The sequence below is a fragment of the Halichoerus grypus genome, chromosome 15, assembly GCF_964656455.1.
Source record: "Halichoerus grypus chromosome 15, mHalGry1.hap1.1, whole genome shotgun sequence".
NCBI classification, from domain to species: Eukaryota; Metazoa; Chordata; class Mammalia; order Carnivora; family Phocidae; genus Halichoerus; species Halichoerus grypus.
This window is the reverse complement of record NC_135726.1, coordinates 7,857,971-7,882,417: the sequence shown is the minus strand read 5'-3', so window position 1 is coordinate 7,882,417 and position 24,447 is coordinate 7,857,971. Positions and strand designations below refer to the sequence as shown.

The 24,447-nt window shown below is 43.0% G+C and overlaps 1 long non-coding RNA gene across 1 annotated transcript in view; it reads right to left on the bottom strand.

Moving 5' to 3' along the window:
• Positions 1-24,447, bottom strand: part of LOC144380182 (uncharacterized) — a 557,964-nt gene that overhangs the window by 181,329 nt on the left and 352,188 nt on the right. The window contains exon 4 of the long non-coding RNA XR_013444028.1: positions 18,628-18,690. This is a non-coding gene — a long non-coding RNA (uncharacterized LOC144380182). The remainder of the gene's footprint in view (positions 1-18,627; positions 18,691-24,447) is intronic.

Below are 24,447 nucleotides of genomic sequence, written 5' to 3'. Positions count from 1 at the left end.
ATAGTGTTTACAGTGCCAAAACATGGATGAAAAGAGAGAATGCTGTTGGCATCTACCTGTTTTGCTCACCTGATACCAAGCACATGGACAGAGTGATGGGTGTGCAATGTTGGCTGAGTGGCAAACTGTCCCCGAGACCAAGTGTATAGACAGTCTCCCAGCAGAATGTGGCATTGATAAACCACCAAAGCAGAACTTGGGGGTCCTATTCATTTGAGATGTATTGGACATGATAACTTGTGATCCTATTTGAAGCCTCTGGTGTAGCTCGCTACTTATCACAGGAGGGTAGACAGCTCAGCAGCCAACTGGGGATGTCACTGAAGAGAGGCAAAGGGAAGGAACAGAGAGTCAGCTATGTACCAGTCGCAGGTAGCCAAGCATCAGGGGAGGGCGTGAGAAAGTGAGGCAGGCTTCTAGCTTGTGTAAAGAGCATGGAACTTGAGTCAGGAGGCTCCAGCTAGCATCCCACTCAACTGCTTGCCAGCCCTGGGATCCTGAGCAAGTGTTGCACTTGCCTATGTTTTAATACATGACTCTACAAGTCTGGAGTCAGGGGTTTTTTTGTTTGTTTATGGTTTCATTTGTTTTGCTTTGATTGGTGGTAGGAGTAACTGATGAAATTACTTATCTAGGCCTCAGTTTCTACATCTATAAAATGGGGATAATATTACCTACCTCTTTCTTACGAGTACTTAATATAAGAATAAGTAATTAGCACTGAATGAGGTACAAAATAAAGGATCCAAAATAGACAGCTGTATTATTGTGCTGTTTTTCAGTAAAAACAACTACTATTTAGCACTAAATCTGGAGAAGAATGTATAATTTAAGGAACATCAACAGCCACCATGGAAGGTACTGATAAGTCTTTAATAAGAGATGCAGAAATGAAACATCATGGTCCTTTTTTGTTGTTAACTGATGCCCCTTCCCATCACAGCAAAGAAAGAGCCTACTGCTTTTATGCATCTGTGCAGGCATTTTGACCAGAAGCTACGCTAACATGGTCCGATATGTCCCAATGTGAGGGAGATTCCTACACTTGATCTTAGCCAAAAGGCCAAGAAGCAATGTGAGGGAGATTCCTTAGATCTGCCCAAACACAGAAGCAAAGCACAGACTATCTAAGTGACTGTTTGAGAGTGGGGTCTGTGAGCCACAGGTATCAGAGTAGTAACTAGAGTCCTGGCAAAAAATGCAGACTCACATCCTAATGAGTCACCCTTTGAAAGGAGCCCAGAAATCTCAATTTGTAAGAAGCCATCCAAGTGGTTCCCCAGCACATGAAAGTTTAGAAATACATTTCTAAATCAGGGTCTTCAAAAAAAAGAGTGATCCAAGACAGTATACAAAGAAAATATTAAAGTTTCTGTTAAAAGTTATTTTTATTTCTCTATTTTTTGGGTCAATAGTTCACATGTTTTATAATGTCCATAATACATGAAAATACGACAAAAGTACTGTTTATAAAAAAAATTAGTATGTACATGAAAAATGTCTATGGATCTACACATACAGTTTGGAGACTACCAATCTACACCCTTGATTCCTTGGGGATACACTCCTTACCCTACCTCTCTGGAATGTCTCCTGTGAACTTTTGGCAGGAGAACAACAGCAAATCCCTCAGGGGGAGGGCTCCAGCAAGTGCCTCAAGTCTGGGTTTTCCGTGGGGTTGCTGAAAGGGGAGCCACATGCTGGAGGTGCTGGGAGCAGGGGATCCAGCCGAAGCTGTTATCAGTTTCATTTTCAAAGGCTGATGTGTGTTCTCAGTCAGAGAGCAAACCACATGCTCTCTGCCTAAGGATGTGCTATGTCAAGTGAGGCCCAAAACTTCTCTAACACCTCCTATTCTTTACAGATTCACACATTTAAGCAAGCCAATAAATTCATTAGTTCCATTATTCAACAAATATTTATGGAGCATCTACTAGATGTGTTATTGTTCTGGACACTGGGGCTTAGCAGTAAGCAAAGACGATGAGGCCCCACCACTCATGACCTTACTTTCCTATGGGGATGACAAAAAGTAAAGTAGGCTGAGAAGTTAAGTATGAAGATTGTCAGTTCACACAAAGGCTATGCAGAAGAGTAAAAAATGTGATGCTCTAGTGAGAAACCGGGGGAAGATTACTTACATGGTACTTGTAGGGAAGGCTTCTCTAACAGGGTGAGTTCCCAAAGTTCTAATTCCCATGCATTCCTCCTTTGGAAGTTACTAGAAGATATGGTCTACAAAACGTGGTGAGGAACCAAGAGGAGGGTGTAGGACTCAGGAAATAGAGACTCAGTGTGCAAGAGAGGGGAAGGCTACCTAGGATGGCGGTGGGAAGAAATCCCAAGAGCACAGCTGTCAGTGGCTAAGGGAGCCACCAATCCAGACTGGAGCAGTTCAGAAGGCACAGAGAGTTCTAGAAGATGGTACTGACAGAATGTACTCATTTGAGAAGATTTACACAAATGGTAAGCAGGATTGAGGGCAGAATAATTATGTCAGGAACTATGTGAACAGTAATAATAGCAACAAAGAAATCTGTAAAAGGGAAAAGGCATCATACCATATACTACATGTCTCAGCTCTGAGGAGAGTTTACATAATCCTTATAACATAAACACCAAATACCTAGCTTAGTAAAATTACAAAATAAGCATATCGAGAGGATGGAGTCCAGGAAATATGAATACATGTATGTAGTGGGGCCTGGAGGTTGGGCAGGGTTGTGTGGTTGCTATGAACAAAAGCATGATTCTCATCTTACATAGCTGGAAGAAGAGAAACTAGTTAATGCTTGACCCTGAACATGTGGTGCCCAGAACCGAACTTCTGAAGTGACTTGGCGGTGGAACCAAGACCCCTCTGTTCTGAACGTAGTCATTAAAGCACTCATTAGTGGGTAAAAGTTAAATCACTGTTTTATTTCCATATCCCTATATTCGATGCTTATAGGGATTGCTACTTCCTGATTGCGCTGTGTTAAAAAAAAATACATAAGACCACAGTATGTCCAATAAGAAGCTTGAAGACACAGTGGCAGGACCATATTTGGCAAAGAAAATTAAATTCCCCACTTAGCTTCCCACTATCCACCCCCCACCCCCACCCCAAAGAGAAGAAAGCAACTTGCAGAAAAACCCGTCGTGGCTTAAACATAAATGTTCGGGTCACAAATGTTTTCTGGCAGTGCAAGTGGTAACACTAGCTGGGCCCATCTTTTAATTACATGGTTTGGCCATGCAAATATTCTCAGACATTTTTAGTAAGGCACTGGACTTTTATTTAAATGTGTAATATAAAGAGCTCTATTGCAGTTGCTGATCGGCGCTTCTTTCTTATTTATTGCCTTCCTTTCTCTCCTGCTCCGGCCTTGCCCCAACAATAAAATCCCACTTAGCACTTGCTTTTTCCAAAAAAACATCATTTTTCACCATCTTAGGAGTAAAGCAAAGAGGAGATGGAAGAGAAATTCTTCTCTTTCTTTCTTTCTTTTTTTCCTTCTTTCTTTCTCATTTTTAAGAAACTAAACATTATTCTCTTCTCCCAAATATTTAATCATAATTATATTAAGAAACATTTATAAAAAGTTAAGTAATAAAATTAAATAGGTTGGAGAAAAACAGAGAAGCAGACAGCAAGGATTAAGTGTAGTAATATAAAGAATAGATTATATTTAATGAAAATTTCTTCAGTGTTCAACATTTTTATTATACTTAATAGTGCTGGGCTTCATTTTTGTCTCCAGTAATTGTGTGTCCATAATGAATGGCCATTCTTATTCCCCCATTGAGCCCTGACAGAAATTAATAAACCTAATTCTGTAGGTTTAAGTTTAATTTTGTTGAAATATATAAAGTAGTTACATATTCACTTAGCAGCCAGCTGAAATGCAGTGGCCTTAAGCTTCTCGGCAACTTTATAACAAGTAAATTGTTTTCTGGATCTTTCTCCCGCATTTCCTGCTCCTCTCCTTTCTGATTTTAGCCTCATTTGTGATGCTTCCAGCTACAGAGGACATGCATGGCCACAGAGGTGGAACAGTGGCCAGGGTGAACACTGTAAAGTGTACAATTATGTGATCTAGTCCTTTTCCAAGAACAGCTGTTAATGATTGCTCAGCATTCTCTTGTTGGTTTACAGTTTGATCAAGAAAGTATGTAATAAAAGAATGGGGGATGGGCATTGTACAAGCCAGCAGTCCTCTAGCAATAAATAACGTGCGCAGTCTGGCTGCCAGAGCTCAGAGAGTATGGAATCTCCCCTCAGGGCTTCAAGCACCAGAGGGGGGCTTCCATACAGAGTCAGCCTTGGGGAATTAGGAGGAATTCAAATGGGCCATGTTGACTAGAGATCGCATCTGACTGGTCCACCCATTAGGAATGGACTATAAATGTCTTCTCAGAGAAAAGTCAACTACATCTGGGGATCATACTCCCCCCTCCTTTCATCCTCCCTTCTTCAGTCCCTCCCTCACTCCCTTCTTCAACCCCTCCCTCTAAATGTCCTATCATTCATTCATTCAGCAAATGTTTGACTTTATCACACATTCTCAGTGTAGGGAAACAACTGACAGCATAAACCAACACGATCCCAAACCTCATGGAGTTTATCATTATGGGTTTTTTTTTTTAAAGGGGAACCCACAAATAAAAGTATGATCTCAAGAGTTATATGGGAGAGAAGACACACATGCAAGGATCAAAATGCTTTCCTGAGGAAATTACAAAAGGGATGAGATCCCAGAGATGAGAAAATGGGCAGGAAAAGGAGTGGGTGGGGTTCCAGGTACAGTGTCCCTGCAGAGGAGACAGTGTGACAAATCCGAGGACCTGAGGAGGGGATGGAAAGGGAGAAAGGGATGGAGATGAGGTTTCTTAGAAGAGGCCCCATAGGCTACTCTAAGGAGTCCAGGTTTTGTCACAGCAACAATGGAAACCATCCAAGGGGACCATCAAAAAGGCCCAAAAGAGGCAAGAGACTTGCTCAGAGCTGCTGAGCACTGTGCGGAAAAAGGCTACAGGAAACCTTGTTCACATCATTTTCGTTTGTTTTCAAAATGAGGAAACTGATAACCAGGAAGTTTGGTCAATCCTTGAGCACAAACCAAGAATTCTGACTTCAAATGTCTTTTCTCTACACCTTACCAGCCATCTTCCCTGGATTCCCTATCAGCCGTACTGACCAAACTCGATAATGAGTTGAAAGTATCATGCCCATGAACTCCCTTCTGAAGTCATAGGTCACTGCACATGTTTTCTATCCACCAAATGCTTTCTCTAAAGTCTTCAAAATATTCTACTAATAGCCTGAAAGGAGGAAGTACTGAGGACTGTTGTGGACACAGCATACCACAACAATCCCATTTTACAGATCAGCTATGTAAAGGTAGAGGTCAGACACTTACGTCCTCACATCCTCCATCCCATTCGCCTATGTGACTTCTCCCAGGAACTGTGACTATACATAATAATGGAACTGACTTCACAGGAGACTCAAAGTGTCCCTAGAACAACCTCACTGACAGTGATTCAAGAAACTACACATGAGTCCCAGCTATTGCCTCAAACAATAGTGGGACCCTGGACAAGACCTGGCCTCTCCCTGGGTCTCAGACTCCAGGCAGTGAGTTCTAAGGTCTGGTAATTCCAGCTTCTGAGTTTCAGAAGGAAGACTTGGCCCAGGAAGGAGGCCTTAGCTTGTGCTTAAGTGTGAGGGGCTGTCCTGCTGACCAGTAGAACCTCACTGGGCCAAGCTAATGGGACACCAGATCATAGAAGAGGTGAGACCACAGGCAGCCTGCAAGAGTCACATCTACTATGCTTCAATTCCGGTTGCTGTGTGACCTTCAGCACATTCCTGAACTTTGCTGGGCCTCAGATTCCTCAGCTATTACCTGGAAGGCAACAAGTCTGCCTTGTCAGACTGCTGTGGATATCTGAGAAAATGTGTGGCTCAGTCCGTGACTTAAGTAGATACTCAATAAACATTATACCATTCCTCCCTCTCCTGTCCACCCACCTTTTCCACTCACCCTCCTCCTCTTCCTCCTTCCACTGTTTCCTTTTATCCTGTCTCTTCCTCCTTTAGAGAATAATTGCCGTAGTGCTTGACAGGTCACCCCCATACCCTACTTTGTTGAAGAATCTGTTAACTTAAGATACGAACTTCATTTCTTTGGCCAAGTGCAAATGGCAGCTTCACATGGCAGGTATAAGTCTCAGCGCTGGTACAGCAAGAACTTTCTCAGTACTTAACACCTCCACGGGTCTGCGTTGATCTATTTTGAGAACTTGTTTAGAAGGGGGAGTGGAATGGGCATGAAGAGAGCCCCCAAATGACATCCGCAAGGAGGAGGTGGGAAGAGCCTAACAGGGGAGTAAAAGGACACAAGAAAGAGACAGCCTGGCCTCTGAGACCGACCCCAGGTTTGATCTCTGGTCAAGCCAATTCAGGAACCAGAACCAGAATCTGCTTCCCTTGGGGCCCAAAAGATTGAAGCTGCTACTTTGCTTTCCAAGGTTATAAGTTCAAGTACATTAAGTATGTGTGCTGGGGAAACGTGCCGTTGATAAGAACAGGAGATTATCTTGAACGCATTCCACTGGCCCTGCCCTCCCTCACTTCTCTCTGAACCCTGATCTCTCCACTGGGACCCTGTCACAGCCAAGCCACAGACTCCAGCATTGCTCTGTCTTCTGAACCATCCACTCCCCACATACACACTGCAATGAAAGACCATCTTCTGATAAGCAGAGCAATTAGCAGCCTGGCTATCAGAACCCCTCCTTCCCATCAACACCAAAAAAAGGTGGGGGGAGGCTAAGATTGCAGAAATCATAAGCAGGCCCTTTTCCTGAGTGGAGGGCAGCTTGTGATAATGAGAGAGAGAGTTTGGCATCTACTCTTCCCAGATTTTTTTTCTTCCTGGAAGCTTGTGAAGATGGAGAAGTCTTTGGAAATGCTTTTATTTATTTGTGGGTGTTGGGCTCGACAGGAGCCCTTATCTGCTTGGGCAGGGTCAGCCTTCAGTACTGCTTCTACATCTCTCAGGATGGCAAAGTCATGGACTTAATGGTAAGCAGGAGGACAGTGTTCTTGAAACCCCAGGGTGTACACATGTGACACAGAATGTTATAAATGAAGATACTAAAGCTGACTATCAATATATCAAATGACCCATCCAGTTCACCCATCCATCCATCTGTCCGTCCATCCATCCATCCATACAGCCATCAACAGATGCCTATCGAGTGCTCTAACATTTTAGGCTCTCTGCTGATACCTTGGGATTCCACAGGGAACTCGGCAGACACATTTCCTGCCACATCAAGTCCTTGAGGAAAGATATATGACAAACAATCTGCAGCACAATGCGATAAGTACTAAGATAGAAAGAGTTCAAGGTGCAGGGAAAGAACATCCAACACATAGCTCAAGTTTGGAGTCACCACTCACAGCTTCTCTAGGAAACTTCCTGAGCAGAAAGAATCAGCCTGTAGGAGAACCGTGTCTAGCTGGGCAGGTAGAGGGAGTACCAGGAAGTAAAAAAGGGCTCTACCATTTATTGAGTGCCTACTGTGTACCGGACACCAGGCTTGGCACTTCATAGGTATTTCTTTGATTAGTTTTCACCATAACTAGACAAAATGGAGTCTCCAAGCAGTTGCCTGCCCAAGTGCTAAGAGTAAATAGCAGACTTCACAAATGACCTGGTCTTCTCTTGTTCCCATGACTTTACTCCCCAGCTTCCCCAGTGAGTTCTCCTCCCCAACACCTCTCTTAGGTATGATCAGGGAGGCAGAGAACCAGAGGCTTTGAACATTCTCCAGCCAAGATGGATTTAGAGTCTAGGCTCTGGATTCAAAGGAACCTAGATTTAAATCCCTCTCTGATGTCTACCAGCCATGTGACTTTGGGCAATTTACCTAAGCTCTCTCAGCCTCAATGTCCTCATCTGTAAAATGGGAATTATAATAGCATCTAGTTCAGAGCTTTATAAGAAATTAAATATGCAAAATGCTAAGTTCAGTGCATGTATTTGTATTGTTATTTTATACAGAAATAATACAAAAGCAGTCTCTATGGAAGGAGCCTTGAGTTGTAGGAGGAGAGATACATAAGATATAAAGACTTTTCAATGTTCTAGGTGAAAGCTACACAAAAAGGCCTTTGTGTGTTCTTGTCCTTCAGCCAGAGGAACACATGGGGGAGAAACAGCTGGTCCACTGGTGGTTCAGAGGATATCACGGGGCCTTCCACTGGATCCCACTCTCACTGTGACAAACATCTCGCCCCATTTTTCCAGGCTTGGCTTCCTCTGGCACAGACATCTGAGACTCTAGGGCAGCCTCTGAGGGCAGCTATGGGTTCTAAGTCTCTCCCAGCCCCTTGAGCCCCTCAAACCAGGAAAGTGATGCCTGAGAGTTCCCCATCCTCCAGACTACCCAATCTTGAGGGTTAAAGTCCTTGGGGCACAGAAAGCCCTGTGCTGGGGGTCCTGCCATCTCTGAGCTCCCCCTCCCACAGCCCCCTTGGGAATGTGTTTGGAGTGGGGGTACAGGTGCAGTGGAGGCCACTTCGGGCAGACCTGCAGGGGGCTTTCCCTGAGGCCGTCTCTGGGCTAGGCCTCTTTTCACACTATTTGTACCCATGTAAATGTGCTTCTCAGATTCCTGCCAACACACTTGGTTTTGTAATGTTGTTTAATAGCTTGAACCACCTTAATGAAATATTCATGTTCCCTTCTCTGTTGGAGCAGTCACCCAGGTTCCCAGAAATTTCTCTCTCTCTTGTTTTCAAGGACAGCCCCACAGGAGGAGGATCCTCCCTGCCTGAGGCCTGGGACACCCAGGGTGCAGCCCTCAGAGGGGCTGTGGGAGTGCTCCTCCTAGGAGGAGGGGACTGGAGGACACCAGTCCCGGGGTTCTCCTGGGGTCCCGGGAGCCCTAAGTAGAATGGCCAGGAGCAGAGTATGTGAGCTGGGACTCTGGGTAAAAGAGCCCTACTCTAGGGAGTGGAGAGACCTTCCCCTGGAGATTAGCATCCTGGCTAACACGGCCTGATACATGCTGCCCCTGTGGCATCAGGAACTCGCAGAGGCTGAGGGAAGAGTGCCACCTGTTGAATGCTCACGATAGCATGCTCCTTCCCAGAGCTCCAGGCTCAGGCGCCTGCTTCCCGCACAGCACCCTGTTCCCGTCCGAGCTCAGGGCTGGAGAATCCCGGCACCGCCAACTGCATGGGCTCTCTGCGATCATCTGGAAAATGAGGCTGTTGCCCTGAGGGACTGCCTACCACTCAGAGAGGGGAGGTGACTTGCTCCAGTCACAGAGCCAGTCTGGAGCCCCTGCCCTCTCTCTGAAACCTCTCAGGAACTCTTTCCACCCTACCACTCTTTTGATGCTGTTTGAATATATTTTTTTTAATTAAAGTATTTTTTAACCATAAAGAAAAGGACCCAAATTCATAAGTGTACAGGTGAACAAAACATCAGAAAGTGAACATGCCTGTGGGATCAGCACTCAGATCAAGATCCAGGACACAACCAAACCCCCTGGAAGTATCCTCCTTCTCTCTCCCAGTCACCCCCGTTCCAAGGGCAACCAGTATCCTGGCAGAATTCTAACTCCACAGGTTACTGTTTTTGAACTGCATACAAATTAAACCACACACAGGGCATGGCTTCTCTCACTCTGTTCCAGATGTGTGATTCACCCTGCCTCTGTGTTATGAGGAACCGTATTTTTCTAAAGTGCGGAGTAGAATCATGTGTGAGAATTGGAGAGACTTGGAAAATCACTGAATTTAGCCTTGCCATGTTTTAGTGAGAGAAGGAATCCCAGAGGGAGGAAGGGATTGGCCTGAGGTTACACAGCTTGCTCAGAGGTCTCTCCCCTGGATGATAAATGCTCGCACACTAACCGCCCCAGAGAGTGGAGGACTTGGCGCCAGGCTGGGACTAGGGACACTGGTCCTCCGCTCACAGACCTCAGAGCCCAGGAACCCATTATGGGTTCCATTCCAGGAGCACCTTTGCGCACTGACACCCTAACCCAACCCACACAGCATCTTGCATGCTGCGCTCATTCAACAAATACCCAAATACTGGTTGAGAGAATGAAAGGATGGATCTCAATAACTTGTTGCTGCCATTCAGAAAATGGAGATCATGCTGGTGGTCCTGCTTCCTCCCCAGATGCAACAAGGACAGGTGAGACACGAGGTGGGGAGGCACAGTGCTACTGGTCACAAAGGAAGACTCGCGCAGTGGAAAGTGTCCATTGCTTACACTCACAGACTCTGAAGCCAGACTGGCCTGGATCCAATTATGCCTCTAGCACTTATGCATTGCCTTAGGTGACCTAGCCAAGCCTCAGTTTTCCAATCTGTAAAAACATCAATTTATAATAGAGCTCCGGTGAGTATGAATGAAGCCAGGCAGGTAAAGTGCTAGGCGAGTGCTCAGTAATTGGCAGTTATAATCATGTTTCTTAATGAGCAACTGGCTCAGTTTAGCTCACTTCCCACAAAGAGGCCTCAACATTTAGATAAGGCACCAGTGGGAGGCATATTTTCAAGAATGAGGGTTTACTTATTAAAAAGCTAGAAAAGACAAGTGGTTTCAGGTGAAGCTTCCTTCCTCTTACCCATCTAAACCTTCATACCCTTTGAGAGCCAGCTTGAATCCTACCTTCTCTAAGAAGCCTTTCCCCTCACCCTGGCCACCCTGATCTCTCCCCTAAGAACTCTAGTAGCATCTGTTGGAGACGATTCAGCCTCATGATTACTGTGTGCAGTTAGTTGTGGGGTACTGGTCCACCCACATGCTCACAAAGGCTTATCTCTCAGCTCCACTGTGAACCCCAGAGGCATGGCTCAGTGTCCTCTGGCTTGGGGAGACATGTCACAAACCAGGCAGCTTTGAAGAAGCTGTATCTGCTGTTTTCTCCATTGGGGCACAAGAAAACCCCTCCTTTTCTTCCCTGGTTGGAATAAATACAGAAAAGAAAACAAAAATTTCCCTTGACCTCCTCCACCCACAAATAACAACTTTAACCTTTCAAAATACTGCCTTCAAACCTTCCAGCTAAGCACATTTTGTAACAGAATTCAGATTCTTGTTTAGAGTCCCTTTTTATTTCTAGACTTTTTCCATTTGATGATACATTATTTGTATTTTCCCAAACTATTTAATTCTGTTCTTTAATAACAATCTGAATAGTTACCTAATGGAATCAGAAACATATCAAAATTTACTTCACAATTCCTCTTGATTCATATTTTTTCTAATGTTTTGATATAAATAATTCTGCTTTATGAGGATAGACTCCCTGAATTGGAATCAATTGGTCAAAGAGCTTTTAATTTTTTTCCCTGAGGTATAATTGACATTATACCATTCCATCAGTTCTGGGTACAATGTAATATTTCAATATTATGTATTAGTATAATATTATTAATATTAATATATATTTCAAAATGATCACTACAGTAAGTATAGTTAATACCTGTCACCATACGGTTATAAAACGTTTTTCTTTTTTTTTTTAAGATTTTATTTATTTATTTGACAGAGAGAGAGAGACAGCGAGAGAGGGAACACAAGCGGGGGGAGTGGGAGAGGGAGAAGCAGGCTCCCGGCTGAGCAGGAAGCCCAATGCCGGGCTCAATCCCGGACCCTGGGATCACGACCCTAGCCGAAGGCAGACGCTTAATGACTGAGCCACCCAGGCACCCCATAAAATGTTTTTCTTATGAGGAGAACTTTTAGGATTTACTCTCTTATCAAATTTGAAATATGCATTACACTATCAATTACAGTTAATTATTTTAATTTACATTTCTTAAAAAACAATAGCTATGTTCCTGTTGTAAACAGGTTTAATCCAAATTTTGAAGTAAGAAAAGTGATCACCTTTTCAAGCTCAAGCTGACTCTTACCCTCTCATCTTCCCATTTTTGTCTCTGGCCACAGACACACACACACACATGCACACACACGCCTCATGACTCAGCCATGCTAAAATATTTACAGTTATCTCAATATGCATGGATATTTATGTCAAGGCTTTTGCACATGCTTCTTTGACCAGAGGGGTATGTTTTCCCTCTCCTGAACATGGCCACATTCTTATCTTTTCAAGACAAGTATTACCTTCTCTCTGTGATGCTTTCTCTGAGCTTCCAGGCAAAATGAGCCACCCCCCAACACACACACTCCTCGATGTTCCCACTGCAACCTGCCTGTTTAATAATAATAATTATATCGATCATAATAGTAATCAAGATGTATTGAGCCCTTATCATGTGCTCAGACAGTATTCTAAGCACTTTTCATGGATTATCCCAGCATTCACTGCTTTGTGGCTTAATGATCAGTTAGCATGTACATCTGTTCCCCCGCCCAGACCATGAGTGATTTCAGGGAGGGGGCTGCCCCGTCTTCTTCTTTGTACTCCCAGTAGCTAGCACAATGCCTGGCATGGCAAATATTTTAGAAATGAGTATCTGAACCCACCCTCTACTTATGACTCAGCCAATTTAGGTCTGTGTTAAAAATGACGGCAGAGCTGGAAAAGACTGGCTATATGAAAATCCCATGCCATGGTGCATTTCCCCCAGGGGATCATACCCCTGGAGAAAAGCAGGAAGTAAAACCATCCAAGAAGTCTTGATGATCATCACAGTGCAAATAGTACCCCCTGCCTTCCAGAGCCCTACTTTTTATACCCAGGTTTTTATAAACATTATTTCCTTTATTCCTCTTATTTCACATCTTGCGAGCCTCCAGAAGATACTATTCTTTCCTTGCAGATTGCTTGAAATGGAAGAACAAAGATACTCAACAGATACTGCCTTTAACAAACCCAGGACGCTAATCCTGGGTACATATTTCACCCTAAATTTGATTTTCTGAGCCCCTGAACCCCTGCCACTGAAAAACTTAGTTCCTGAGGAACATGAGGCTTGAACTCAAGCTCACGCCAAAAGTTCAAGCTGTGGATGCAGGAGAATCAGGAATGGATGTCAGGTTATTGGACTCCACAAACTTCTCTGGATCTTCTCACATCCTCACTCCAGACAGGTAACCTTGCAGAGAGCAAGTAACCCACCTGACTCCCTCTTTCAGAATTACACCAGCCTCTGCCCTGGGAGAATTCAGGCCACTGTGTGTTGAGGGTCTGTTAGGTGCCTGGTGCTTTACAGACCTTATCTCCAGAATTTGGGTCGAGGAGTATTTGACCAGAGTCCAGGCTCTTTCTGCCATAGCACATCTCAGACTGATCTTCTGCAGAATGTGGGTCAGCAGAATGCACACATGGTGATGCCCAAAATGTGTTCTGTGCTCAAAGGAGTCAGTTCCACAAACCTAAATGGCTTTACGAACTGCAAGACTTGCCAGAACTTTAAATATGCCAATGCCCATCATGCATTTCCAAGAATATGCCCCCATGAAGTTGCAAAATTATTTGAATGCAAATCCTTGGTTTTAGAAAATATCACATGGGACTAGAAGGTGGAAGAAAGCATTTAGAGAAAGGCTTGATCACACGTGGATTCTCATTCCTCAGAATTTAACTCCAGTCTTGTTACCTATTTATTCCGTTTTCTAGTTCCTCTGGATTGTGATTTCAATCCCGATCTGAAGTTATTCATCCTCCCTTAAAAGAACTGTGAACAGGGGGCCCTTCATCTTCCTCCGGGGTCCTCTTCTGATCACGCTGCAGGATTCCGCCTCCTCCCTCGCTCACCCCATGTCCACATGCACTGGGAAGATGAACTCAGACCATCCTGTGGATCTGATGCCTGCTGATACCACTCCTGCACTTAAATCAATCTTCTGAATGTGAGGCCAGTGTGACTGGCTTATATTCACCTCTGCCACAAACAGAACCCCTGTCCTATATCTACCCAAACTCTTTTTTCCTGGTTTGTAGATTGTATAATATACATCCTAATGGAAACAACACCTCAAAATCCTGGCCCAAAACTTTTACTTGATTTACAAACACCAGAGTGTTCTACCCACAAAATGATGGCTTAGGTCCATTATATGCTCAGAGGCGGCTGGATTCAAAAAGGAGCGGGAGTGGGGGGGAGAGGGAGAGAGCGCAGGCAGATTTAATCTAAGCCACTGCTTATTTAAAAATTGATAGGAACTAATTAAATTAATAAAATTTTATTGAACTTTAAAACAAAAATCAATTCTCGAAAAATCCCCCTTTCATTGAATCCAAAACCAATGAAATTCTTTTTTAAATTAAATGGGATGGTAGTCATTGCACTCCTTTGGGACCTGAAATATAAGTTCTTTTTTCTTTTAATTTATTTATTTGACAGAAAGAGGGTGAGAGAGAGAGAAAGAGAGAGAGGAGGGGAAGCAGAAGAAACAGCAAATGGAGAGGGAGAAGCAGGCTCTCCACTGAGCAAGGAGCCCAATCGGGGCTCAATCCCGGGACCCTGGGATCATGACCTGAGCCGAAGGCAGATGCTTAACAGACTGAGCCACCCAGGAACCCCTCGAAATATAAGTTCTAAGTCAAGATTTTTCTATAGCTTCTAGTACATAAATGTTTGCCTATTTAAAACAAAAACAAAATCTTAATATGTAATATAGTTTCTTTGCCTTTTAATGAAGCTGTTAAAAGTTTCATTTCATCCTCTGTCTCTCCAGTGATGTGCTAGTAGATATTGAGTAACTAGCGTTGGTCCTGGAGGGGGTACATACTGACTGGTGACTTCTGCCAGGTTCCATGATGTACATACCCCAGCATGGCTCATGATTCTAAGTCACTAAAGTGATACATGACAATGAATGCAGAGTTAGGAAGAAATTGCACAATCTGCTCCCACAAGCTGGTTTGAGCTCGTTCTGGCACATCACTGAGTCTTCCTCTGTAAGTCTGAATCTGCAAGTATGGTCCATCTAGAATATTACCAACAAGATGGCAACAATATGCACCTCATTTCCAGCTGTGCTGCATGCACACTGAGATACATAACAAATGTTTCTTGACAATGACAGTGGTGATCACTGTGTTGACCCAAACAATATACTTAGGTATAGAGTATTACTAGGTTAAAAAGAAGAAAACAAAACAAAACCAAAAAACCTCAAACCTCTAATTTCTGGTTTATCAGGGTCTACTAAACTGTATTTATTTGGCTTTATGTGGAATCAATCCATCCACTTTTCCTTTATGTTTTTCTTTTGTTTTCAAAATCAAATGAATGCTTACAATTGCTACAAGTCAAATGAAGTGAGTTCCTTTTCCTCCCTTCCACTACTGTCCCTGCTCATAATTACTAAATAACTCAAAATACCTGCCAAGTTTGTTTAATCCCATGAAAGGATGGTGGAATTTCAAGAAGTCTTCCTTTATGCATTTTACACCTCATTTCTAGACAAAATCCCCAGGGGTGTTGGCTGAATATGCACAATCTTAGCTATGCCAGGCCAGAGAATGGAAAGGAAGGATGGATGTAAGCAACAGCGAGAGGGGAAGGTACTCACATTTTCCGAGTCCACTGTGACTGTAACTACCAGGGATATTGCCTACGTGATTTCACTTAATCCTCAAACGCTCTTTGGTAGCTATTCTTATCTTTAGTATTTTAATGGACAGACTGAGGTGTGACTTCATTATAGGTCTACCAGCACACAGCTAGCGCAGGCTGGAGGTTAAGATTCAAATGTTGTTTTCTCTGACTACTCTGCCGCTGATTTCTCCATGCCATACTGACCTGTAAAAGTAATCTAGAGAATATTTCATTCAAGTTGGTGAGTTTTCCCCTAGAAATTCCATCTCTAGGGCTCCTCTCCTCGAGGTGAGAGGTGATCTTGTGACCTACTTCTCCCCAGTGTCTGAGAGGACAGAAAGCAGGTGCATTGTCTCCCTTCATCCAAAGACTCCATCTACCTCTGTGTAAGAACTAGGACACCTCTCCAAAGCAAGAGGGGAAGAACTTCGTCTACCATAGAGTCAAGACACATTCTAACAGATCTTGCCTCGATGGGGCAGCTGTCTCTCTGGGCAGTCTGGGTCTTCACTCAGGAAGCCAGCACACCAGCCTGAGAAAACTGGTCTCTTCCCCCTTCCCTGGCACACGCAGATGCCTGTGTGTACAGAACTGCTGGGGCTCCTAGGCAAATCTGTCCATAGCTCCTACGTTTGCCCATGTCTGGCAGCTGGATAGGACCACACCAAAATCCAATGGATACTAGTATTTGATGATATTCTATAATATGCTGGCACTTGAATTTCATAGGGTCACAGTTATATATGCAATTACCCATGTGTTTTAGTCCTGGGACAAAATCATACCCGTGGTATCAAAGCCCACATAAAAATATAAGGTAAAAAAATAAGGCAAAATATATCCCAGGTCAGGTCATGTCACCCCTCTGCTCCAATCCCTATAATAAAAGAGCAACTCAGGAAGCTTACCATGGTCTATGTGGCAGATTTTATTTTCTAAGGTGTCTAAGGTGGCCACAATAACATCTCCTGCCCCACATGTTCTTCTGGAACTGTGCTGCTCCCCCATGAAGAGGTGGAGTCTATGTCTCCTCCTCTGGAAACTGGGTGGCACTTTGTGACTTCCTGGGTCAACACAGTGTGGTGCCAGTGACACTGTGTGACATTGGAGGCCAGGTCATACAAACACCATGCACCTCTATCCTGTTCTCTTGAGACACTTTCTCTTGGAGCCCAGTTGCCACTCCAGGAGAAAGCCCAAGCTGCGCAGAGGGAGGCACACACTTTTGCTGAGCTTTCAGCCAATACCCAGCACTAACTTAGCAGCCACATATCGGAATCATCTTGAAATTCCCCAGCACCCCATCCAGCCACTCCAGCTGATGCAACATGGAGTAGCAATGAGGCATCCTTGCCGAGCCCTAACCAAACTGCAGATCTACAAGCAACTGAACGTTGTTTTAAGCCACAAAGTGTGGGGTGGTTTGTTACACAGCAAATGATAACTAAAACAGACTACATGGCTCTATACGAACTGGCCTCCCGTTTGCTCTGCGATTTCTTCTTGGCCACTCTACTCCCGGGTCACTCTGTACTCTCTACTTCCATAAACATGGAAAGCATGAGACAGAAGACCACATTCTTTAATTTCTTTCAATGATGTTTTATAGTTTTTTGAGTAGAAGTCTTTGACATCTTTCTTTTCCCCTAATATTTAATGTATGTGAGGCTATTGCTAATGCATCCTGGTTATCCTCATTTTCTAATTATTTGTTGTGGGTGTGTAGAAGCACAGCCGATTTTTACAAATTGACTTTATATTTAGCAACCTTGCTTAATTCACTTATTAATCCTTATAGTTTATTTATAGGCCCTTTTAGGTTTCTATTTTCCAATAATGTTGTCTGCTAACAATAATTGTATTTCTTCCTTTCTTATCCTTATATTCTAAAATTTCTTTTCCTTTCCTTACTGAACTGGCTGGGACATGGAATGTGACATTAAAAAGATCTGACAATAGTAGGCATTCTTGTTTGGTTCCCAAACTCAAGGGAAAGCTTTAAATATTTCACCACTAATTAAGATATTCGGTGCAGATTTTGTTTGTAGATATTCTTTGTCAGAATAAAGAAGGCTCTTCCTCAGGTCAACTTAATGAGCATTTGCTGTTATGTCCTAGTCACTATCCTAGGCAAGAGGAGAATTTTAAATTCTCATTTTGGATGAGACACTATGCTTGCTTTGAGAAATTCACCATGTAGGATGTAAAATAGGTCAATACCATACAGAGTGGTGGGGGAAACAACTCACTCTGTCCAGGGGAGCTCGTAAAGGCTCTCAGAACACAGAACATTACAGGAAGGGCTCAACAGATGAGATAAGTGAGACAGTTAATAAGAATGATGTACAAGGGCTACTCCCTTACAAATTCTCTTCTGGGTATTTATCTGTACATGTGGACTTCCTTTTATAGAGCCGAAAGATTACCCTAAATTACTGTGCATGTGACATTTAGACAAATCTAATATTCTTAAGTATTCTTAAAGGAAGTTGTAATTGAAAGAATATAGAAGCCCATCATAAATATTTTTAGGGACAATCCCCGAGTTCTATGTACACAGCTTTTCTAAGAACATTCCATGAGGCAAAATGCTAAAAATGGATTATGCTTTCTATCCCACAAACCCATTGTTATCTCTCTGTCCATTTCTTTACTGGCTATATTTGCAAATAATACCACAGGCAAAGAAGAAAAGTTGACTTAGTTACACAGTATGTGGTTTACAAGTACTTACCTTATGTAATCATGATACACATTAAGTGTTAAATAAATACATGTTGATTTGGCTTGGCCTGGCTATGTGGGTAGCCTACCAAAAAAAAATAGTCTGGCCAGAATTACACTACCTTGGGCCAAAGGCTGTCCAAAAAGACCAGATACAGTGGGGTCTTTGAGTTTTACAGTTTTAATTTTTTTCTTTTTAAAAGAAAGAAAGGTATCTGAGAGTAAAAATAGGGAACATCACAGTTTGTTTTATAAGAGGAATCATCAAACATATATCATAGGGCTATTTTATCTGAAAATGTCCCTAACACCTTGAGTTTTGCAAATAGACTGAAAAGTCATGTACACGTCTGCTGGTGACTTACCTTCTCCAGGAGAATAACAAGGTGAACGCTCATCAAGGTCATGTCCAAACATCTGGAATTGTTCTGAAAGCAGAGAAAAAAAGAAAGGTGGAGTCAGATCTGGAATGACAAAAATTGCGGTCTTTAGGCTTGATGAGGACTGGAAGTCTAGCTGGTGCCCCATCCAAATCCCTTTGGGATCTATCTTTGCAGTGCCTGCCAGCCAGGCTTCCAGGCCAGTATTTGCCTCTCCTTGCTTGATGGCTTTCCCTGCAAGTCGGAGCTCAATCTGTCCCAAGTGCTAAACAGTAAATGCTCCTGGTTAAGGCACTGAACAATGACTGTTAGGAGTCTGTGTATCTAACCTCAGGTGGGAATTCTAAGCAGAGTTCTACGATGGTTCTAAGATTTGCCCTGTAGGAGTAAACTCATTACCCACAGAGGTAATTTGTGGTCTTATTTTCCCATCCTTCTACCAATGCTTCCTGGAATCACTTCCAGGATAAACCATTTCATTTGGGTTCTTGTCTCAGGGTCAGCTTCTGGGCAAATCCCAACACAGATTATATTTGACTTAAAAAAAGGACATCGGTATCCATTCCCCACTTTATCATAAGTAGATGGTGGCACTATCCCCTGCAAATCACACACTCTCTAAAGGAGCTCACACATTCTGTTGGAGGGTCATGGAGGACTTGAAGCAATTATCAGGACAAGTCAAGTCAAAGCAACTGTCAACTAAAACTGTGGCTCATTGGAGCACGAGCATCGTTCTTTTGCTTGACTTAATTGCATAATTGCCTTGGTTCTTAGCTTAGTATGTGCAGACCTGGAGAAGAACAATTAATGATCTAACATGAGGGGGTACCCATCTCTGTGGCTTCTGGCCAAGAGGGAGATGCATCAATGTCAAAGACAGCTATCTTCAGAGACCCTCTCAAGGGGAGAAATTTCTCTTTCAATTATGACCACCTAAATACCATGATGAAAATTGCTTTTTATGAAATCAAGCCATGGAAATTAAACTTTGGGGAAAAGAGTTAAATTTTAGCCTCGGAGCCCTCTGTCCACTACACTGGAGAAATGTCCAGAGCATGTCAGACATAGCTACTAGATTCCATAAGAGTCTTGCTTTTGACATCTCAGCATACTCAGTGAACACTTCTGTGTGTGAGCAAGTGGCATGGCTTTCAGAAGAGAGCCGTGTCTAAATTCCATATTCATCCCTGTTATAGAGGAATCATTGTAATAAATGAGACTCTAGTCTTAAGCTTTTGTTCAAATGAGAATATTAGGCAGAAAAAAATCCCAAATAATTAGTGAATACAAGTTTCAGAAGAGTCCCTTAATCCAGGAGCAGAGTGGCTTGCCCCTAAGGATGAGATTCAACCATATCACAGGAAGAGCAAAAGACCAACAAACAGCCAAATGGAAAGCCAGCATTGAGTTTCTTTCTTTTTGAAAGTAATTATTAGATCTCGTTGACAAGCTGAAGAGTGAACTTAATGCCTTTATTGTCTCTACTTTTAAGCGTATCTAACTGGACTTCACAGGAAAAAAAAAAACAAAACAAAAATACCTTCCCCCCATAGCCCCCATTAGTCACCATTATTCTATTTGAATATGACTAAGATCAATCAATATACATTGATGAATGTGGCTTAACTATAATGACTCCGGTATTATTTCTAGTAAATTCTCTTCATTGAAATACATAGGCAAACATAATCTCCCTCAGAAGCAGAACCTGATGGTATCAGACAGCTAGCATTAGGAATTTCTGTTTTGTTGCTTTGTTTTGTTTTGTTTTAAGCATGAGGAAGAACAATGAATTAGCACCTCTTCCTGTATGTAGGAGGCTTTTGCTCAAATGCATGTGGCTCAAAAGCCCCAGTAAAGAGTTTATCTTGGGGATGACCAGGGAGTTGGGACTTACCCAGAGTGAGGTCAGTTTCAGAAAATGTGCAAACTGGACAATCCACATCGAATTTCTTACAGTTCCTTAGTTGCTTCATGCCCTTGCTGGCCTTGGGGTTTATATTCGTTCTTCTCCTTGCCTGTAATACTTGTTAGCCCACAGTCCCCCAATATACCTACCCCGCACCCCCCTCCCCCAACATGGTCATTTTCATTCTGCTGGGGTTGGCATTTCAGGTCTGGAGAAATGGATTTTTCTGGAGGGAGATACTGTTTGTATGCTTTCTGAACCGTTGCTATATAAATCTTCACCCCACTTCTCCTTGATTGGTTGTCTGCCCATCAGCTCAGGGCTTGAACTCCTCCCTCCTGCCTGGGTGGATGGTGACTTCCTCTTCAAACGGGCCTTGGACAGTCTCTCCTAATCTACCCAAAGCCAGCTTCTAAGTCCACAGCTTGCTGTTTGGGGCCTCTGTCCACACCAGCTCCTTGGCTTCACTTGTCCCTCTGCTGCAGTATGTTCTAGATGTTCCCAGTGCCCCTTCAAGCTGGGATGATCAGGGAAGGGGGAGTCCTATGCTTGCTCTGCATGCATTTGCTATGTGATCATGGGTAATTAACTTCCCCTGCCTGGGTCTCATTTCACTCATCTACAACAAAACTAAACAAAACAAAAAACCCTAAAAGGATGAGCAGACTTATTCTTAAAGGGCCAGAAAGTCATTATTTTAGACATTGCAGAGCCACATGGTCCCTGTCACAACTACTGAACTTTGCCATTGTAGCACAAGGGCTATCATAAATACATAAGTAAATGGGAGTGTCTTTGTTCCATTAAAACTTCATTTACAAAAACAAGTGGCAAGCTGCAGTTGGCCCATGAGTTCTAGTTTACCGGTCCCTGGTAGAGATGATTTGTATGATTCCTCCTCCAAAATGCCCTGAAGTCACCTCACTCCTACCAATAAAATTGAGTAGTTCCTTTTTTGCCCCCTGTTCTTTTCCTCCCAAACACAACTGCAAGCAAATACAAAAGTAAACATACATCTTTCCCAGCAGACTACAAATTCCATGTGCACGGTGATGATGTCTGTTTTTTCACCAGAGTATACCAAGATTATTGAAAAGTGTGTAGCACAGGGTCATCTCTCAAAACAAACAAAAAGTAAATGAATGAATGTGAGTATCTGCTCAACCTTTATGAAGACAACCAACTTTCTCTGAGAGAGGAGGACCAGAGGTACCCCCCAAATAAATACATGTTCCCCATGACTCTCTCCTGATAAATGGTATTTTTCCATCTTTTTCCTGGAGGTTGGAATGGATTTGTACTGAGGTATTCACAACTGTATTCTCCCTTCCCCTGGGTGGGAAGGACTTCATGGCAGGTGCTTCTCAGATTGTAATCAGCACACTGAATACCTGGGACCTTGTCCAAATGCAGGTTCTGGTTCAGGATGAGTCAGTGCAAGTCCTGAGACTCTTCATTTCTACCTGGCTCCCTGGTGAGGTGGATGCTGCTGGTCTGTGGACCACCATTTGAGTTGTAAGAGTTTAGGAACTTCTGCCCTGAGCACTTTTCCTACATGTTAGTACCTAATGAGGAGAATTTGGGACTTGCTGCAGATACCCTTCCCAGACTAGTTTATTTTGCTTTTCTTTGTAAAACCTGAAAATGGCTACTTAAGTTTTCTCTGTCTCTGGAACAGAGATTAAAGACCCGTAAAGAGTAGAAGTTACTTTCCAAGCAGGAAGGCTAAGGGTCGCTCTTCAGGTCTATCTTGTTAACCACAGGCAAAAAAGTAAAAGGAAGGGAAGATTTCAGAGCACACTCAGCTTTCATCTCTGTTCCAAATAGATCCCTGGACACTGCTGAGAACCAAGGAAGGATGGATGGGCAGATGGCACATCACAGCACAAAGGACAATGCCCTTCTCCTGGCTGATAGTCCAGGAAAACGTACACGCTTGTGCAAGAATTATGTTTATTTTGACAAGAAATGCTTCTTCTTAAGTCATGATATTTCCTTCCACTTGGAATGAATTTGGTTAGCATATCATGTCCTCCTCTTTCTGCCCCAGACAAGAAGGGAGTGGCTTATAGGATGTTAAAGTTGGGGAGAATAATCTGAATAGGCTGGCTCAGCTCCTCCCTGTTCCTCTTGGGCTCAGGGCCCTCCTGGAAGTAGGAGGTCTGCTCCACACCTTCATCCTGTCAACCTTCCCTTGCAAGTCCCACACATGGGAAGCCATCTCCCTCAGCATGGCCTGTAATCGAGTGAATGTCATTCTTGGTGCAGTCTTCAGGCCCACTTGGCTTTCAAACCAGACACTAGAATAAAGGTACATCGGTGGTTCTTATCTGCTACTCCTTCATCTTTTTTTTTCAGTTTGTTTAGACTCAGGCTCAGGAATACAAATCAATCCTTCATTAAGGTTCTTCCAACCAAGTGTAACACTTTGGCTTGTTCAAGGTTTTCTGTGGAGAATGCTTATAGACTCGTTCTGTAGCGCTGATAGTCTTCTCATGGGCAGTCATAGCTTCTAGGCCAATGCAAGCGGCTCATGCTACACAAACCCAAATATGTGTGTGTGGAACAGAGATGTGCAGGCACATGCAGTTACTTCACACTCACTGAGTACTTTGAACACACTCACTGTGTACTTTGAACAATGTCAAGGAGTGTGGCAGAAAGGGCAGTACCACTCTCCAGATTTTCATCTTGGCTCTCTAGATTTTCACGTTGGCTCTGTTACTTACCAGTTCCATGACCTTGAGAAGGTCACTTCACCTCTTTGAACCAGTTATTTCTTCCATGAGATGCGGATAACAATGCTCACTGGGTAATTAGAGAAAGCAAAGAGTCTCATACCCATGAAAGATCTTTGGGTACCATGAAACTATGAATGATGATTGTTATATTAATAAGTATAAAAAATGATTTCAAATCTTGGATGTTCACATACAGAGTTCCGTACCCATTAGAGAATTTGACTGTAGGTGTGCATCCGGGAAATTATGCACATCACACTGTGTTAGCTGGCCTTCAAGAACTCTACCAGTTCTAATCCAAACCCTAATTTTATAAATAAAAGAGGAGAAGCAATTGGCCCAACGTCACATGTGAGTTAGTGGCAGACTCATGAGTACATCCTGACCAGCAGATGAGGGCTCTGTGTGCCCATTCCATGATATCTGGTATGGTTTTAGGGATTCAACCTATTACATAAGACTAGCCCAACCTCAGAGAATGGTATGGGGCTCAAAATCCCTTAATTTTAATATGAATACTAGTTGGGAGTTATTTTTAGCTGCACATTGTAGAAACCAAATTTAAAGCAATTAAAGCAAAGTTAAAGGGAGGGTGCTCATATAACCGAGAATTTCAATATATTTCTGGCCTCAGGTATGGTTAGATCAGGGTTCTGTGTTCTTTCTCCATCTATCAGTTTTGTTTTCCTCTGTGACTGCTTCATTCCCAGGCAGACTTTCTCCAAGTACCAGGAAAGAAGCTCACATAGTCTTCCTGGCTCATGAGTTCATAAAGACTGTCTTTCCAATAATTTTTGTTTGCTCTACTTATGTTATAAACTTACTCCTGACCCTATCAGCATGGCCAGGAGGGTAGAATCCTGTAGGATCTGGTACTAACTCCTGGGGTAGAGTAGAGGCATGTAGTAAATTTTTAAAAAACCATATAGACTAGCCAGGATTATTATGGAAGGGAAAAATGTTAGTTTACTAATGTCAGGGATGCTATAAAAGCACTATTATATGCCCCCTTTAACACTCCTCATTAACTTATTAACCATCTCAATGCTTTGCTTATGTTAGTTTTCTATTGCTGTGTAATGAATGACCACAAATGTAGCTGCTTAAACAAAATACATTTAGTAGCTCACAGTTCTGAAGGTCAGAGGTCCA